General features: G+C 41.5%; 1 protein-coding gene across 5 annotated transcripts in view; it reads left to right on the plus strand.

Moving 5' to 3' along the window:
- DST (dystonin) overlaps positions 1 to 20,813 on the plus strand; it is a 329,300-nt gene that overhangs the window by 137,303 nt on the left and 171,184 nt on the right. The window lies entirely within an intron of this gene.

Genomic DNA, 20,813 nt, shown 5'->3' on the forward strand with positions numbered 1-20,813 from the left:
CTCTCTGAACCTTGATGAACGGTGCAGGATGAAATTGTTAGTTTTTCTCAAGAGCTGAAGCACAGGACTTCTGATACAATTTTGGTTGCTTATAAAAAGTGATGAAAGTTAGTGTTACTAGTTATAGCTGTAACAAATGATGGGAAGGAAAAACATTTATATAAAGTAACTCATTTAGGTGAGCTAGTGTGACAAGGATTTTCCCCTGCAAGGTAGCCGGCTCCATATGAAATAAGTAGAAGCTTTTAAATTGTGGCTGAAACACACTTACTTCTCTCTGTCCTGACCCCCAGGAACTACCAGCTAAATCTCTACCAATACAGTTCAGATCTTGCAGATCTGTCTGCTTTCATTTTTTCAAAATAGTATCCTAAAAAAAATTGGTGTTAAAATAATTTAAGAATGAATAGTTGTTCTTGGACTAAATATTAAGCCTCATTAGTAAATATGAAATAACTGAAGAACAGGATTTTCTGAAAAATATTTTCTGCCTTTTTGCTATTACCTACACCGAATGCAGAAGGGAATTGTTAGATGATGTAAGAGACACCCTCTGTGCTAACCTGTGCTACCCGCCATTTGTCTGTACACCACTTCTTTTGAAGTATATGGCAGTTTGGTGTCATTGACACCAATATATGGCTGGTTTGGGTTCAGAATGTATACAGAAGTTCAGAAGAATGTGCATGCTCACACCACACTTTTTTTTTTTTTGGCTTCATTTAGATCTTGAATGAGGGAAACCTCTGAACAGATAAGTCTAACAGGAGAATCTTCACAAAGGGGTGAAGCTTCACAAAGGGATGACAATGTTTATGCATGGAGTAATCCTATAGGTATTGGGAAAGTTATAGTGAGATTCAGTTTGAAGTTAAGACACCTAAATCCAGGTGCTTACGGGGAGCTGTGTTCATATGCTTTAAGATTGTCCCTATAATCTGATAATCTGAGTGATAAAGGTTTAGTCCATACAGCTATTATGGCCTAGAGAGTGAGTCAGCTAACCAGCTACTAGAGGTTCACTCCATTTGGCTAAACAGAAACATCTGTGGTGTTGGAGATTTATGAGACACCCATGTGAGTATGAGAAACATGACATTGGTCTTCTGGGAAACCCACTACCATCTGGGAGGAGACAGATCAGGCAGGATGAACTCCATCTTAAATGGCAGTAAACATGTTTAACAACAGATCTGAGGACTGGATGGCTAGTCAATACAGAGGGTGAGGTTGGTGGAGCATTTCACATCACTTGCAGTAGGTGCCTAGAGTACCTACTGAGTTACTGAGTTGTCCAGAAACGACAGCTGTGTGCTTACTGTGACCTGAGATGACACATCATATCCAGTAGGATATGCAGTGGGAAGCAAGTTTCCTTAGGTCCTGTGGTGTATTTCACAGAATCACAGAATCTTAGTGGTTGGAAGGGACCTTTGAGATCATCGAGTCCAACCACATTAAAAAAAAAAACAAAAAAAACAAAAACACACAAACAAACAAAAAAACACAACACAAAACCAAACAAACAACAACACCCCCCCCAAAAAAAAAAAAAAAAAAAAAAAAGCAGCATCCATCAACTAAACCCCACACACAACACCCCACCACAAACCAACAATCCCGGGCACTAGAGCATGCCCTGAAGAGTCACGTCTACACGTTTCTTAAATACCTCCAGGGATGGTGACTCCACCACCTCCCTGGGCAGGCTGTTCCAGTGCTTGACCACTCTCTCAGTAAAGTAATTCTTCCTAATATCTAATCTAAACCTCCCTTGCCGCAGCTTCATACCATTTCCTCTGGTCCTGTCGTTATTCCCTTGGGAGAAGAGGCCAACCCCCGCCTCTCTACAGTTTCCTTTCAGGTAGTTGTAGAGGACAATGAGGTCTCCCCTCAGCCTCCTCTTCTCCAAACTAAACATGCCCAGTTCCCTCAGCCTCTCCTCGTATGACTTGTTCTCCAGACCCCTCACCAGCTTGGTGGCTCTCCTCTGGACACGCTCCAGCAGCTCAATGTCTTTCCTGTAGTGAGGGGCCCAGAACTGAACACAGTACTCGAGGTGAGGCCTCACCAGTGCCGAGTACAGAGGCACGATGACTTCCCTGCTCCTGCTGGCCACGCTATTCCTGATACAGGCCAGGATGCCGTTGGCCTTCTTGGCTGCCTGGGCACACTGCTGGCTCATGTTTAGCCGGCTGTCCACTAACACTCCCAGGTCCTTTTCTGCCGGGCAGCTTTCCAGCCACTCTTCCCCAAGCCTGTAGCATTGCTTGGGGTTGTTGTGGCCGAAATGCAGAACCCGGCACTTGGCCTTATTAAACCTCATCCCATTGGCCTTGGCCCATTGGTCCAACCTGTCCAGGTCCCTCTGTAGAGCCTGCCGACCCTCAAGCAGATCAACACTCCCACCTAGCTTGGTGTCATCCGCAAACTTACTGAGGGTGCACTCAATCCCCTTATCTAGATCATCAATGAAGATATTGAACAAGACTGGCCCCAAAACTGAGCCCTGAGGGACACCACTGATGACCGGCCGCCAACCAGATTTTGCTCCATTAATCACAACTCGCTGAGCACGGCCATCCAGCCAGTTTTTTATCCAGCGGAGGGTACACTTGTCTATGCCATGATTCTCCAGTTTCTCCGGGAGAATGCCGTGAGGGACGGTGTCAAAGGCCTTACCAAAGTCCAGGTAGACAACATCCACAGCCTTCCCCTCATCGAGAAAGCGGGTCACATGGTCATAGAAAGAGATCAAGTTGGTCAGGCAGGACCTCCCTCTCATAAACCCATGCTGGCTGGCCCTGATCCCTTGGCTGCCCTGCACGTGCCTTGAGAGCTCACTCAGGATGATCCTCTCCATGATCTTTCCCGGTACCGAGGTCAGGCTGACAGGCCTGTAGTTTCCAGGATCCTCCTTCTGGCCCTTCTTGTAGATGGGCGTCACATTGGCCACCCTCCAGTCATCTGGCACCTCTCCTGTTGACCAGGATTGTTGATAAATAATGGAGAGAGGCTTGGTGAGCTCTCCATTTGTTGTCTCCATGTAGATATCTCAGATAGTTTTAAGTGTTTTAATTGTTCTAGACGGTCCCTTGACTTCTTGTGTTTCTGGTTCAGGATGTGCAACGTTGCTGTGCAAGAACTGTTATTGCACTAACTAGATCTGTAGGGCTTTTGGTTCAGTTTCCTAAAGACAGGTTGCAATTGAGTAACATCTAAGATGTGCTAGAGTATCCAGGACATGCATGTGGAGTTTTCTGATGAGACACCACATCTATGAGACAGCCATGCTCTTCTAGACCTGTGGCTGGAGGCCAGTTGGGATATAGCAGGATATCTCAAAGAGCTCTAGAAGCTCATGTTTCGGAAGCTGCCTCCACTGGATAAAGTGGGCTCCTCAAGACCTAGCCAGCATGTAAGCACATGTATGCAGACACCTACTTTGGGATGGCTTGATCTGAACTGCCCCTTAAATTTTCCTAGCATTTGGAGAATTAGTTCTTTTCTCAGTGGGTTTAAGGAGCTGTTTGCTGTGTGATGTTACTGCTTCTGCTCCATCGTTTAAGTGTATTCATTGCGACCTAGGAGGCAGTCAAGGTTTCAGGGACGTTTTTTGGCTGTTTTTTGTGGCTTCTTGTTTCTCTGAGTCATGATACTTATCTGGAGGACATTATTTCCTCAAAATAGAAGATCCTTCTGAGTACTGGAATGAATTTAGGAATGATTTAGGGGAAATACATGACAAACGAAAATAAAAGATGATACGCATTTGAGGATTACATTTCTCTTGCATCTGAGTTATGTCTAGAGGTGGTTATGGCTTTCTAACTTGGTATGCATAATTAGATAAATATAACTGCTATTCTGAGTTATACCACTGACTTTTGCAGCTGCACAAGTCCAGAAATAATACATTCTTCTGTGTCCCAAGTAATTACATATAAAATATAGAAAAGATGGAATGGGAAATCTGGTGGTTTATTGAGTTGAGCATGTTAGAAAATAATATGTCCTGTGGGTATTGAAAATCCCTGAGACGTGTATGTTATTAGGATTTAGGCAAGCTTTCAATGTATGCATTTCACATGCTTTTAATAATATGTGGCTTTTTAAAAAGTTTTGTTTCATAATGCATTAACTACTATGAGTTATTTTCCTGGCACCTGCAGAACATGCTAAATCAGATTACAGTATTTGGTATAATTATAGGCTGTATGTATAAATATACAAATTAATACTTGAATGGACTCCTCCTTCAACACCCAGTACATTTTCATTGATGGCATTGGAGATGAACAGAATGAAAGCAGAATTTGGCCTCAGTAAGTAACCACAATTTTAGTAAGATAATTTCTGTGAAAATTGGTGATCATTTATTTTCAAACCACTGCAAACATTCCTTAATTTAACAAATGTTAAATATTTAGAATAATATGCAGTTGGTTGAAAAAGCCACATCAAAAGAAAGCAAAATCTGAAACTTTAAACTTTCAGGCATCCAAAATTAAGCCTTTGTGACCTCAGACCTTAAAAAATTTCTGGAGCTTCCCAAGTCATGATTCAGTAGACTTTTTCTATTTCAATTTCGTCATGATTTTGTAGCTCAGGATCTGCTGTGAAACCCTTTTCCTTCCACGCTCCCCAGCTCCCTGCTGTCGGGCCTCTTTGTAGGATGCTGCTTTTCAAGGCTCTGGTCGGGAACTTTTTTGCTCAGATGTTACAGCACTGTCCAGCCCTCTCAGGCCTCTTTACAGCACATGTAACCCCTTCACATTTCTCTTGTCAGCCAGTAGATACCTTTTTTTTTTCTTTTTTTTTTTTTTTCTGCTGACTCCTCGTAAGCCTTCAAGCAAAATTAATTCTTTTATCAGTCTACCCCAAAGCATTCTATAGACTGTTCATTTGGTCCAGCAGATCATGGAATCATGGAATTGTCAGAGTTGGAAGAGACCTTCTAGAGATCATCTAGTCCAACTCCCCTGCCAAAGCAGGATTGCCCAGAGCACATCACTCAGGACTGCAACCAGGCGGGGCTTGAAGATCTCCAGAGAAGGGGACTCCACACCCTCCCTGGGCAGCCTGTTCCAGGGCTCTGGCACCCTCATCCTAAAGAAGTTTTTCCTCATATTTGAATGGAACTTCCCATGTTCCCGCTCGTGCCCGTTGCCCCTCATCCTGTCCCTGGGAACCCCTGAAAAGAGTCTGGCTTCATCCTCCTTCAGCCCACCCTTTAGATATTTATAAGCATTATTAAGGTCACCCCTCAGATCTGCAGTTAAACTTTTACTCATGTTGGGCAAAAAGGTAAGAAGGGTGGATTTGTCTGTAGATGACTCGGCTGAGATAAAGGACAGGTACCGAGGTACCCATTTCTCAAGTTCCTGATACCCTTTACCACAGTCAGGTGTTCAGTCTGCAATGCAGGTAGTAATTTTGAAGCACTCTTGCGTCGGTTGTGAAAGATGTGGCCTTCCTATAGGGTGGCCAGAGGAGGAGACAGCTCAGCTGTGATGGCCCATTCCAGTAAATGACATGCAGAAGGCAGAGGAATAGTGGGATGTTCTGGGACCCATGCACCTTCCTCTGCTTCAGATTTGTTCAGCTGCTTTGCCGTTAAATCCGTGATGGGGTCACCATACAAGAGACATGTTGCCTGCTTTCCTCCTATCTTTCCTGAGGTGGCAGTGTGGAGCTGAGAGAGCTGGGTCTGGCCATTCTCACAGAATCATAAGGCTTGGAAAGGACTCTTGGAGATCATCTAGTCCAATCCTCCTGCCAAAGCAGGTTCACCTAGAGCAGGCTGGACAGAAACACATCTAGGTGGGTTTTGAATGTCTCCAGAGAAGGAGACTCCACAACCTCTCTGGGCAGCCTGTTCCTGTTCTCTGCTACCCTCAAAGGAAAGAAGTTTTTCCTCATGTTGAGATGGAATTTCCTGTGTTCCAGCTTGTGCCTTTGCCCCTTACACTGGGCACCACTTGAGACGAGTCTGGCCCCATCCTCTTGACACCTGCCCTTTAGATATTTATAAGCATTGATAAAATCCCCTCTCGGTCTTCTCTTCTCCAGGCTAAACAGACCCAGGTCTCTCAGCCATTCCTTTTAAGAGAGGTGCTTCCATTCCCTTGATCATCTTTTTAGCCCTCTGCTGGACTCTTTCCAGCAGTCCCCTGTGCTTCTTGGACTCGGGGGCCCAGAACGGGACATAGTACTCCAGATGTGGCTTCACCAGGGCAGAGTAGAGGGGGAGGATGACCTCCCTCAACCTGCTGGCCATGCTCTTTTCAATGCACTTCAGGAGACCATTGGCCTTCTTGGCCACAAGGACGCATTGGTGGCTTCTGGTCCACCAGGACTCCCAGGTGGACAACAGGCACCTTCTCATGGCACCTCTTTCTGCTGGGAGCAATTGGCTGGTAGCAGCTGGCTCTGAAGCTTGCCTCTGGGTCTTACTGGAGCCATGGGTCTTGGAGCCCAAAGGCTGAAGTTTAATCTGCCTCTACTTTAAAATAGCTAGAACAGTTCAAGGTCTGATCTCAAAGATTTAAAGATGGAACTATGAGACCAGTTGTCTAATTTCTGACTATAAGTGGTTGTAGGGTAAACCGTATTCCACCTGGGAGCTGTAATTCCCAGTCATTAGCCAGTGCAGCAGACCTGTCATTCAGCGTGGTATGGGGTATACCCTTCCTGTATTTTGTTCCTCAGCTGAGCTCCTAGTTATCTCTTCCTGAATTCTTCAGCAATTTAAAAAAAAAAAGTGGTGAACTCACAGGTAAGGAAATGCGTGTGGAGTTCTTGGAACTTCTGAGAGTCACCTGAATCACAGCAAGGACGAGAGGCATTAAGACTTATTGCAGGGTCGTATTTATACTTTATCTCTACAAATAATGGGATATCTGTAGCAGGATAAGATTTATGAGCAGTTAGATCATCCATTGGATTCTCTTCATCCTTAAACCCATAAAACCATCAACAAGGAACAAATTCCTCTTTTTGTAAGCCATCTCACTGGATATAAAACCTCTCCTCTTCAGGGTCGTGACTTTTGGTACCTCAGTGGTACCTGAAAGCTGAGCAGCTCTTTCAGATTTTGGGCAGTGGTTGCCAGGACAGCTCAAACAACTCCAAATATAACCCTTGTTATATTGACTGCTAGCAAGCCTTTATTTTTTGCCTCATTCTCTATCTCCTGCTGCTTTAATTTTCACTTTCTCTTTGGCTTACGTTTATCTCTCTGTCATTCTGCATATGACCCTTGGGCTGTGCAACAAAATGCTTGCTGGTTATCAGGTATGCTGTTTTAATACTGTAAAGTGACATGTCCCATTTATGCTAAACGCTCCATTGCTTTTGCTGTGTTGCATAAACAACAACAACCAAAAAAAAAAAAAGCAGCAGAAGGCATCTTAGATCCAAAACTACCTGAAATGCGTTCCTAGTAGGCTTTTGATCGTGTTACTCTAGGATAAAAGATACCAGCCAGTTTGATTGGCAAAGTGGATTAACCTTTTGTTAACTGCATTTGCTAACTCTACGAAACCAATGATAAAGCATAAATTAGCAGTGTATAAGGGATGAATGGTCTCGTGGTTTTGCACGCTGTCAAATACACTGTTACTCAACAACGTTGCCACTTTAATGTGTAATACCTCTGCCCCATGTTAAGAGCGTAACGCATTTCACAGTCACAGACGTGCTTGGCAAGTTACAGAAATCTAGGGTTAAATTCAAACCGGTATGAATCTGCACGAGCTATTTCATGTCTCGATGTTAATCTTTTGTTTGCCATGTCTTAATGTTAACCTCTTGTTTGCGATTAAGCAGCCTCTAAGACAGATCAAATTGCAGACAAGTGTTGGTCTAATCCTTTATTCATGTTATACTTAAGGGTTTATGTGCCAGAAAAAGTCTTTTGCTAATCTCCCCTTAAAACTTTCCAGCATTGGTGGGTATAAATTTGTATCTTTGGGCTTTTTGTTAAAAAAAAAAAAAAAAAAAAGAAAATTAAAAAAGAAAAGAAAAGAAACACAACAGTTCATGATAGTGTTTTTAGTCGCTTCAGTCATCTGGCTCTTTGGCTTTAGCTGGCTCCATTCGGGTCCAGTCAGATGGCTGAGACAAAGCCCCTGGTGTGGTCAGGTCTTTGCTATATTGTGGTGGTTCTTGTAGGCTTCGGTGGTAGTCTCTTTTGATTCTTTAGAATATTGTATTTCTTTGCTCTAGCAGGCAGGCTTTAGAAGAAATTTCAATTTCCCTTCTCTGTATCTGCAGTTTAATCCTGTAGTCTCTGTCTCTTTCCTTGCTGAGACCAAAGTTGTGACTTTATAGAATTTTAGATAGCTGAAAGTTGTCTTTTGTCCTTAGTTACTCGCACTCTCATTTGTCGTCTTCCCTTAACGTGGAGTGTTATTTTGAGCATGTCTTTTTATATTAAAAAAACCCATGACTGATATAAGTGCAATTTTTCAATTCTTTGGTCCTTGATCTTTTCTGTGGTTCAAGAGCATAAGTGACTTACAAAGTTAAAGTGACTTTAAAGTTACTTTTTGCTTCATGGACAAACAAGAAACAGCAGAAAGAATTGTTAATAGAGAGGTGATAGCCTTCTCACTCAAGAACAGTGCATAAGTATTGCTAAACTGGTTATTAAGTATCAAAAATACACATTTTTTTGGAAGATAGAAAGGCACAAATACCACTAATAATCTGTAGAGATATATTTGGAGTGCTTTTATTCCTAATATTTAGAAATGGTTAAATTCTAGAAGTAGCTGCAGATATAATCTGCATTTAACTAAATTGCCCTGGAATATGCAGCACTAAGCCAGGATTGTTGGGAGCACTGAGCTTCTAACCAGTGTTTCAGACCTGATTCTTGTACTTTTCACTGCCTCAATTTTTTTTAATTCTACTTCAGAAGCACCTGCTTTTCTGAAAAAGTGAATTACCCTCTCTTAAGAAAAAAAATAATCCAGATGTAAGGTATATATGAAAGTGGATGTAAAAAATCAGAGACTTTCTAAATTACTGATTACATCACCAAACACATATTGTCAGCTGTAAAATAACAGTATCTGTTTCTTCTGACCTATCTTGAATTAGATTTGTTTTTACATTTTTATGACATTCAGAGTGACACCAATTCTGACAGGAGTTTTGAAATAACAGAGAATGCTTTAGGGATGTTTTCTCTTTGGAAGAACAAGGTATCATACTGATTGTTAAATATCCAAACAGTTTAAAGAAAGTGTATCCTAAATCACACTCTATTAGACCTCAGATAGTCTTATATCATTATTGCTTAGAAACCTCAGTACCCACATGTTTTAATTTAAATATGCACTTGCATTGGGAAATTTAAATTTGCGGTATTTTTAAGCAAATTCTAACTCCTGCAAAATTTGTGGATGAAGATCAACACTGGCAATACACTTGTGTTAAGCTATATTTACTTTGATACGTTTTCGATTAAACATTTAATATAGCATAATAACTTGTGATTTTTCATTCAAATGCTGGACACTTGTCTTTAATCTTTTATATAATTTCTGCTTTATCAGGATAGTCATAATAAGTCTTTTTTTATAAGAGTATGTAATGTAATATTTCAGTATTACTATATTATATTTTACCATGCATTATTATTATTATTAGATATGTTATTGTTAAACCAAAAGCTATATCAGTGTGAAATCAAATCAGTTTTGGTCTGTTGCACTGCAAAGTCCTGAATCTTCTTTTCTTATGAGAGAGGAGAAAGATAGATATATATATATATAGTCGAGTGTAAAAACCATTTGTGCAAACACAGCGATGTCATTTACAAAGACTATATTTTTATTTTTTTTTAATGTGCTCTTCTTTTTAGTTAAAGGAGGGTCAGGTCAGGACCCTGCTCAGTCCCATGTCGATGTGTGTTTTAAATCAGTGAGTCCTCTGGGCCTTGACTGAAAGTTGCTTTTCTAAGCTGATGAGAGAACAGCTTTTTACTGTGAGTAAAGGGAGCAAATGTCACAGCCGCACCTGTGTGTTAAGCAAATACAAATTGAGGCCATGAAAGAGAGCGTGGTCGTGGCATAAACATCTACTTTGAAAAGAAACGTGTTAGCATTGTGCCTGTCTATTCAGTGATACAGGGTGTTCTCTATCAGCCTTCTTGTCCCTTAGTGTTATGGTATAAAATTTTCTAAGCATTACTGTCACATTTTACCCCAGAGCAGCTGTATCGTTGGAAATTCTTTGCTGCATTATTCATTCTGGATCCCGTCAGTAAAATGTCATAGAATACTTCAGTGGGACCCGGCCCCTGGGGTTAAAGTCTCTGGGTTTCATTATTGCGATTCCTTTTCAAATAAACAAGGGAGACTCAATGGTAACACCTGATAATACTTGGCAAGTCACTCAGTCGTTCTTTCCCAGCATGAGAAACCATACACACCTACCTCTGCTGATGCATCTTGGTTTTAGTAGGTTTTATATATTGGTAACAAAAACGAAGCTGAAGCTTCAAAACACAGGTATTTTTCAAACCAAGTATGTTGGTGGTTAGACTTGCTTGCATTTTAATAGTTTACATTTCTACCTAGTTTTCTTAGGTAGTTAGGCACTTCTTGGCTGTTACATTCGGAGCTACGCAGAGATGCCTACAGGACAGGAGCACAGGAGGAGGACCAAGTTCCATTTTTATAAACAGTAGCTTGGTGGATGGTTTTCTAAACAGACCGGCTCGTACGATTTTGTTTCTCCTTTATCTGCCAGCATGTGCAAATCTGCTGCAAAGTTCCAGCCCGCAGTACACAGCACCGCTGCCCTGAGCGAGCTGTTACGCTTGTACGATAGTAGCGAAGCGGAGGTTATTTATAGCTGACAAATCAGTGAAAAAACACATCAGCTGCTCTGAAAACTCCACATGCAAATAAAAAATTGACCCCCGACAAGATGTCAGAGCAATCTTTGATCCCTCACTTTAATCTTCCCTTCGGTGGATCATTGGATACGTAATAAAAACATACGAAGCGCGAACCAAACGTGCTAACTAAATCCCTGCTATTTGCTGCACTGCTTGCTCCGGCATTTGCAGTGCAGCTAAGAGTTTCAAAGGTTGCTGCGTGTTTTTCTACTTTATATCGCTGGAGTTTACTAAACGAAAAGGGCGAGAATTTTCTATTGCTCATAAATGCTATGTCATCTCTGGGAAAGGCCGTCAGCGTTACAGCCCGACGCTGAAGCCGTGATGTTTATTTAAGAGGATTGGTGGCCAGAAATAAGCCACAGTGTCTAATCAGACGCAGGCCCTGCCTGGGCACCCTGCCACAACGTTTCTTGCGTGTGCATTTCTCATAAGCAAAATGGCTACGTACTGAGGAGGATGGACATGAAGTCTGGAAGAAATTATGGGGCAAACGGTGGTTCTTAACTTTCTGAGGAGGATTTAAGTGTATGTAAATATACTGGAATGAATGAGACTGTGTGACTGTGAGTTACCGAAAGCCAAATGGGGAATGTCTGTGGATGTGTGAGGGCTGCAAAGGAAGAACAGCGTTTAGATCCTGCCAAAGCTCCCTTAAGTCCAGCTAAACATTCCCCTGGAAGAAAATATTTCAGAAGAAAAAGGAGAAAGAAATCAACCGACGAGGGACCAGAGTCAGTACAGGGTAAAGAAAATGAAGAAAAAAGCCAGTATGAAGCAGGGATTTCAGAAAACACCGCAAATTGTCCCAAGGATGTGGGATTGGCTGATAGCTTTCCCCGGAGAGAGACAGTGGACGGTAACGCTCAGCCTGTGAGTACAGACCTTTCATCTGATCTTATTAAAACAAAAGTTTTACCGGGTGAAACAAAGAGTGATTCCCTTTGTGGGGACAGTTTTCATGGTGGTAATCAGAGGCTCGCTGATGAAACACAGACATGGTTAAAGAAACAAGACAAGAGGAGTTCAGAGAAACGCTGTATGTGGAAGAGGAAATACTCGGAGGTTAGCAACAGGAGAGAATTAGCATTCCTGAAGAAATCTAGTGGTCTTTGTTATGGAAAAGCAGCCAGCTTGGATTCTGCTATCCACATTTTAGGCAGTCAATGTGAAGACACTGGATTACACGTAACTTCTTGCAGAATTGTTGAAGATGTCCCAGAAAGCAATAAATCTGAAAAGTTGCATCACTTTCTTTCTGAAAGCAAAAATGATCTGCTGCTTGAACAAAAGAGGTTCTATTCTTCTGATGCTGTGCTTTCCCAGTTGCCCAAAGAAGAAAAAGCATCATTTAGCATTCCACCAAACAGAAGCAAGGTAAATATTTTGGCACGGTGCATTATCTTTGAAAGCTAGCTCAGAATAAGTATTGGAACAGTATTTTTATTGTTACAAAAATATCTTCACTTTGCTGTGTATAAGCCTTTTTACATGTGCTGTGTTACTGTGGGTAGTTGTAGGGCACAACATATTACTTCATCCTTTTCACAGGTTGAGTAATACCTCTCTACTTCAGGGGTGTTGATGTATCCTTATGCCATTTTGCTGTCTGTAGTTTGATTTGTTTCCTAATTTAGGAAAAGGATTTTCATGTTAAAATGGTTCTAGCAGGTGGAGTGAGTTTTAGAGAGTTGTTTAACTTCACGTTCAATGTCTGCAGTAAATTTTCTTATCAACTCTTGATGGTCTTTTAATTCCTTTGGGTCTTGTATTAAGGAAATGAATATTTGTAATTCCTTTCAGTTATGGCCAATAGGAACTGAAGAAAGATAGAAAGACGTAGGCAGCTTGAAATAGAAGAATTGAACATAAATCATGTTAATAACACTCTACACTTCTGTTAAAAGGTCTTTCCTTCCAAGCTATGTGACCTATTAATATTAATTATTAAAATTCCAGCTTTCCCTGAGTGTAGGATTATTTTCCTTTTACAATAAAAGAAACCAAAACACAAGCTTAGTTGCAGAGTATCTGAAGGAAAGCAAGTTTTTGTCTGTTGGTGTTCGTGCTTACCAGTTCAATCCATATTACCAGTTTTGCCCCGCTTATCTTCAGCACAGCTCCAATCTGTAGGTGTGGGTCAAATGCTGATGCCAGGATACGGTCCAAAACTGCTTTCCCTTGCTCAGCAGGGACATCTGAGCTTTGAGCGGAGTGAACAGAGGGAATGGACATATACAAAAGGTACTCGTCGCAGCAGAGAGGAAGTGCACTTCTGTTTATGTAATTTAGTTTTGCGACAGGAATCAAATTATACTTTTTCCGAGCTTAGTTTTTAAGTCCAGGTAACACACCCAGTTACAACACACAGTACACACTAGTGCAAATAGCCTCCTAATACACATGGAGATCTTTGCCCTCTTAATCTTAGCTGGAATTCAGGAACAGCTTAGGGATGTTCTTTGATTTGAACAAAACGTCATTATGGAGTAAAAGAGTGTGAGGCCTTGTCTGTTCAGCCAAGCATGGCTGCTTTTTTCCCCTGTAAGCAGAGTACTACAGCTTCTAATATTGCTGCAGTTATTATTCCAGCCGGGCACATAACCCTTGTTACCACAGGAGGAAGGGGGGGAAAAAAGTGAGGCTTTTGCTGAGCACCCACATCAATACTGAGGCTTGTGCTGGTGATACCGATAAAACACTGCATAATTATATAGAAGTGAAATCTAGTGACAAATCAGGCTGAATGCCTGAGCTGCTGAAATGTCTGGTTTCCAGTTCAGTTCCCTTTCTCCACCCAAAATTCTGAGTATAAGTAATTTTAAGAGCACCTAGCTGAAATCGAGGAAGAAGACTAGATTTCAGACTCTAGCTTATTCTACAAAGTCATGACCACTTTCCTTCTGATTGCATTTGAGAACTAAACAAGTATTTGAATGTTTTGCTTTTCAGTATAAAACAATAAAGCTGTTATTTATACAAATCCACAGAGTTCCCGTTAACCAGCCTGAGCTGGTTTGCAATTACCAGTCTCAGTTTTTACCATTTTCTTTGCAGTAATTGCAGAGATCAGTAGCCTTCACTCACCTCGTCAACTTACCCACGCTATAATGTGCTCCCAGTTCACAGAGTGCCTCAGATGTGGCTGATATCTGAAAGCGCGTTGACTTTTCAAACTGAGAGATAGACACAAGAGGAAACTTGGTGGCACAGCTGGCTAATTTGCGCTGTCACAGAGATAGGCCATTATACCTTCTGAAACAGCGTAGCCCCCACTGCTGGAATATATCTTTTCAGTTTCTTTCTGTGGAGCATCTTCCTATGCATGTGAAACGATGAGGATTTTGTGTTCAAATACGTGCTACCTCGTTACCTCCATTTTCCTATTTGCGGAGTTCAGTTGAGCAGGGTGTTCTGAAGCTTGGTCCTGACTTCTCACTAACAGCTTTGAGATAAAAGGTTTTTTACTCTCTGCTGGAGCCTAATTTCTACGACCCTTCCCTTGTTTTCCTATTACAGGAAGATTACTTCCTCAAGCAAGAGGCTCTGATACTGTTCTAACTCAGGGCTGTGCTAGGGCAGATGGCAGTTTGTGTTAAGGTCAAGAAGTTGTGAGCAGCACACCCCTTCTCAGTTATGTTTTTGCACAATGCACGGAGAGTAGAAAATCAAAGCTGTAGTTTTGGCTTTTCTACAGGGAATACTGCCACTGTCATATTTGATGTCTCCTGTGTTGAAACAAGCCATGGTTTTCATTCAGTATCAGCAACAGATAGCTACCAGCTGGTGTTACCACCAGTTTTTGGTGATTGTGAGCTTGTGTCAAAACCAATAACTTACGTGTATCCACGTTATCAATCATTATCATTATTCTTCCAGTCTAATTTGTGGTAGTTTCAGTTCTGGTTTATGGGTGTGAATATTTTCTAGAAAAAAAAAGTCTAATATGTAAATAGAATCGTTCATCTACTTCCTGTACTCAACTGTTGACTTGGCTGCAAGTTCTTCAGTTGGTTTTTTGCCATGCATCTACATAGTGTCTAATGCAGTGGATTTCTTATCTCATCTACAGTACTAATAATAATCTGCAAGAAAAAAGCCCCTTGTATTTGAGTCAGGTTGAAGGCAATACGTTTCCTTTCAAATAATAATAAAAAAAAAAAGTTACATTATTTGTAATCAGCTTGTTCAGTAGAATACTTCTGGCTAAGTAGTCATCTGTTTATTATTTCAGTTATTTTCAGTTATTGCAAACCGTTGTAAGATAACGTGACACCTTCCAACTATGCCCACCATCATATAATCTTGTATTATGTATTAATGTAGTACATTTAAGGGAGGGAGAGATGCAGGTCTATGGTCTTCTGGAATGTGACTGACAGGGCAAAGGTGCAAAAGTCAGGGGTTTTGCTTTATTGGCATAGTTTTGTTTGCTTCCTTGTAATACTCAAAAGAAGCAGGCACAGTACACCTTAAATGCTGGTGAATGATTGAGATCTATAATCATTGATGGAGCTACAAAACTAGGGTCAGAAAGGTTCTGGACAGGTCATCTAGGTCATCTCTGTACCTGAAGGCAAGATAACAATGAAAATCACTCTTGAGTGATACTTGTTCTTCTGTGTCTGCCTTATTGGTGGTTTCACATGCTTTTCTGAGTAATCATTCTGGTGCTTATCTGTCTTTTGTATTAAAAAGTGGGTTTAGCTGAAAACACATATGCTCATTTTAAACTCATTAGTTCTTTTCCCATTCCCAGAAGAGTTGATTTATTACCTTTTTTGCAGCAGCATTCTACATAATTGAAGACTGTTTTCACATCTCCCCTTGGTTTTCCCTACTTTAGAATAAATAAACCAAATTTTCCAATCCTAACAAGTCATGTATTTTTAGATCTTTGTCACTCTTGTTTTTCTCTTTTGTTATGCTTCAACCGATCCAATATTTTTTGAAGGGTGTTGCCCGAAGCTGGACTCGCAGCTCCATAGAGCCTTGAGAGAGCTGAGTAGGAGCACTTGAATTTATGGCTAAATGGAAACTCACAAAGTCCAACTGTAACGTCAGGGGAGATGACTTCTTGTGATCACATGCAAGTTCAAATTCCATTCGTATAACTATACTTCCCTCAACATGCTGTTAACAGTCCTTTTCAAACACAACACATAACTAACTCCTTAGCTTAGGTGGAAGACAGCATTTCTAATCTCTCCATATTCATGCGTGTTTTTTTCTCTGATTTCTTTGTGTTCTTCAGACTTTTCTAGCTGACATCAGAATGCATTCCATTATACATCATACATCTCTAGGCCATTATATATTTTTGTGCAGTTAAGTACATTATGTCAAGTTTAGACTTGCTTCAAAACATTGGGGATAGGATGGAATCGGAGGGAAGACTCCTTACTGCCTATACCAGTCTTGCTCTTCTTCTGGTTGCACTGTAAAAAACGAGCCAGGGAAATCCAGCACCACCGTTGATCTCTATTGGAAGGTGGTCTCTGATCTGCTCTTTGGACTCAAGACTACATCAGTGAAATCAGTGCAGGCAAAGAGCTTGAGGCTTTTTGATGTATGGATTTTGTATACTGTGTGATGCAGAGGAAAATTACAGGCAGAGAAAAAACACTTGCAGTAGCAGAGGGGGGAACTAGTTCTCCCAGTTAGAAACAAGAAATAGAGTATTTAGTGCCAATTAAGGCTTTGATCCTGAGATACTAGGTCTGTGCAGAGAATTACCTCTGTCTCCTTTTTCTTGCATAACTTGTAATTCACAGGCTTTGAGGTAATTTGGAGAACTGAATCTCTAGCAAACAAACTCATGCAAACCCAATAATTTGTTCCACGCTGAAGGAACATATGTCCTCTAGTAACAGATGATAGGCTTATGGGATGTAAGAATGAAAGGTTCACACAAACTGTTTGCTTTGAAGGGCAAAATTCGAACAGTAAAAGATTTGATTGCCCCTTCACTTATTTTCTGTTCTAGTATTCCTAATTTAGTAGTCTGTCTTTTTCTTTCCTGTGGCAAATGATATTATAAATATTGATGATAATGCATAATTGGTAGATGAGTATCTGTACTCTCCTTACTGGGTTATCAAGGGGAAGATGTGCGCTCTCTCTCTGACACCTTATTTTGTGGAGGTGGTATTTCACTTGTTAAGTAGTTCCAGGCTAATAGGGCATCTTGCGAAGTACAGCTCGTATTTGTAAGCAGAATAAAATATAGCTCTTTGACTCACCATTTCCCACAGTGTATTTTTATACTTTTTAAGTATGAATTCAGTGTTTATGAAAAAGTCTGAAATCTTAGCCTTGGAATCTGAACTACTTTATTTAGAGAACAGAAGTGCTCAGGCTGCTTCAAGTCTCAGGCTAATGTTCCTTAACCTGTGCTGAAATGGGCCACCTCCATGAGTGAAAAGCCATGTTTTCAAACCCAGTTTTCAAACCCAGTCTAGTCTATTTCTTTTTCTTCAGATGGCCAACTAGGGCACTGAATGGTGCTTAGAAGATTCTGGGTTGAAGTCCTGTTGATCTTGGGGTAATGAGCTAAATTTGTGTTTTACCCAACTGGTATTTGGATTGCAAGCTTGCCTAGTGGTCGCTTTCAGAATAAGAGATACTCTCCTTGTGTTTGTGTCCATAGCTACAAATGCTGTTTGTATGTAACAACAGATACAAGGACAACCTTCAGAAAGTTGTCTTGATGTCTGAAATCTCTTGTTGCCAGAGGAATATAATGTGCACTCAAATATGCTGTGTTTGCACTCTCTGCAGCCTGCAATGTACATAGCCGTGGCTGGGCAATTAACCGTGAAGGAGGCTAAAGGTTTGAACTTAGCAGTAAGGAATGGCCATTAGAAAATGACATTGTTAGCTTGCTTCCTTAGAATTTATTTTAAAAAATGATACTTAAGGATTACACATAGAGGGCTGTCTGCAAACAACAGTGAAAAAATTGTAGGCTTGTTGGGGTTTTTTTGCTAGACATCTGGGCACTTCCAGATGACATCATCTCTTTCAGAAGCGTTGTCCGGATACGTAGTAAATGGTTGACTTCATTTATATTGTGGTCTGGTTGTTCTGTGATGAATAGAAACTAAAGCTGCTGAAAAAATATTTAGTTTGCTTTCTTGCTTTGAAATACCAAAGAATAAAGGTAACCCCCAGAAAGGAAATCTTACACTACAGATGAGTTCCCTAGATTTTTACAAGCAGAGTGATTTTAAGTTGGTCTTTTGCCACGTTGGATTCCCTCTTGTCTTCACATACGGGCCTCATACCGTCTGTATTTTGCGTGAGTTCATGTAGTAAATACTCCATGCAGGATTTTGATATCTACAGATTTAGAAACAATCACAGCTGCATATGCTTCTCTTCAGTGTTTTAAACAAAAAAGGGATATTTTTTTTTTTTCTCTTTGATTTTTCTTAAAAACATGCTGGAGATAGTAGGATGCAAAAAATGCTGTCAGATCTTCGGAGGTATTTATGGTTTAGTCGAACTGTTAAAACTACTTTGCTTTCAAGCATTGGTGCCCGTATCATTCCCTTACCTAGAGCCAGCAGATACGATGGGCTGTGATGAGTACCTGAAGAACTGTTTTCACAACTTGGTGTGTAAATCAATTTGTACCCCGCATTAAATTTACTTACAGTTTACTGCATGGTTGTAAATGCTTATCATCCCCTGGAAGAGTGAAAGGTGGTTAAACAGAAATTGCGGTGAGCGCTGGGGCAGCTACATTGCTCTGACATCTCCAGGGCTCTTCCTTTAGTCCCCTGCTTCCTAGTGCTTCCCACCACCTCCTGTCAGGCATTGACACAGCAGCATGAGTAGGAAAGCTACAGCTCTTTGTTCCTGGCACTGTTTGCTGATGATATCAAACTGGGGGGGCAGGCTGACACTCCAGAGGGCTGTGCCGCCATCCAGCGTGACCTGGACAGGCTGGAGAGCTGGGCAGAGAAGAACCTAATGAGGGTCAACAAGGGCAACTGTAGGGTCCTGCACCTGAGGAGGAAGAATGCCAGACGCCGGTATAGGTTAGGGGTGGACCTGCTGGAAAGCACTACTGAGGAGAAGGATCTGGGGGTCCTGGTGGGTAGTAAACTATCCATGAGCCATCAATGTGCCCTTGTGGCCAAGAGGGCCAATGGGATCCTGGGCTGCATAGGGAAGAGTGTGGCCAGTAGGTTGAGGGAGGTCATTCTCCTCCTCTACTCTGCACTGGTGAGGCCACAACTGGAATACTGTGTCCAGTTCTGGGCTCCCCAGTTCAAGAGAGACAGGGAACTACCAGAGAGAGTCCAGCGTAGGGCAACAAAGATGATTGAGGGATTGGAGCATCTCCCTGATGAGGAAAGGCTGAGAGAGCTGGGGCTCTTTAGCCTGGAGAAGAGAAGGCTGAGGGGAGACCTTATTAATGCTTATAAGTATCTAAAGGGTGGGTTGAAGGATGATGGAGCCGGACTCTTTTCAGCGGTTCCCAGTGACAGGACGAGGGGCAACGGGCACAAGCTGGAACATAGGAAGTTCCATTCAAATATGAGGAAGAACTTCTTTCCGGTGAGGGTGCCAGAGCCCTGGCACAGGCTGCCCAGGGAGGTTGTGGAGTCCCCTTCTCTGGAGATCTTCAAGCCCCGCCTGGTTGCAGTCCTGAGTGATGTGCTCTGGGCAATCCTGCTTTGGTAGGGGAGTTGGACTAGATGATCTCTAGAGGTCCCTTCCAACTCTGACAATTCCGTGATTCCATGATTCTGTGGCTCAAATATGAGAAAAACATGTAATTTCCAGCCTAGCCTGTCTGAATTCTCTCAGGAAAAGCCCAGACAGAAGACACCTTTGTGTGCAGAGATTTGAAGGCCAGGAGGCATGGTTGTGGCTGAACGTAGCTCCCTGGTTTGCACTAGAACAGGATTGCTGGAATTGGCACAGCTCAAGTTAAGCCTCTTCTGCAGAGAACTTGAGCGCCTTCCTTGCCCCCAAACTTGTCTATGGGCAAATCTCCCCCGAGCCCTGGCCTCGGGTGGGCTCCAGAGCCACAAGAGACCTGGCTCTTCCAGCAGTGCTGGGTGAAGGCTGGTGCCGCATGGCCTCTTCCAGGTGGATTCCTGGGGGTGCTTAGTGTCCACCCACAAATCTTGGCGCTTTCTCTGCCCGTGTCCTTCAGCCTGCTTTTTGTAATGTCTGAGCTACAGTATTTGGGTCCTTAAACAGTGCCTCATGGTACGTGGGTTCTTAGTTCTTCAGAAGTTCTTCAAAATAAGGTATTATATTATCTGCTATTGATGGAATAAGTGGTAAAAGGTTGCCACGTGGAAGAAGGACAATGTGTGACATGACTTTATTTATCAAGGCATGTCATGTTGTTCTGTCTTGCATTTCAGATGTACATTGAATACAGTTTCTATGACATGAGGTGCAAACAATACACAAGCAAATTAGAGAAATATTTGCTTCATGTTTTTACAGTGATAGTTTTCTAAGCAAACTACTGAACTTCAGCAGGGGAGAATTTAAGGTACTAGAAATTAGTATTTGTGTGTAAACTTCCCAGTATTTTTCTGCTTTGTCTGACATGAAGTTGACAATACTTAGATAATACAAAACCAAGCCTTCTGTGTCAGGCAAAATTTTCACATATAAGCCGTTAACCTTTTGGTCATTCATAAAATGCTTCTCAGAAAATTTTGTCCTAAAACCTTTTCACTGTAACTGACTGTTTTTATTATTGAATTCCATAACAGCATATATTATAATTTAACCTGTTTTAAGAGAGGAACATGATAGCTAAATAAAGTATGTATAATGTAAGTATGGGTATTACATAGATGTGAATATATACATATGAAATATGTTATATTTTATATGTAATTATGTAACATTTCTGTATAAT

The sequence above is a fragment of the Numenius arquata genome, chromosome 9, assembly GCF_964106895.1.
Source record: "Numenius arquata chromosome 9, bNumArq3.hap1.1, whole genome shotgun sequence".
Taxonomy (NCBI): Eukaryota; Metazoa; Chordata; class Aves; order Charadriiformes; family Scolopacidae; genus Numenius; species Numenius arquata.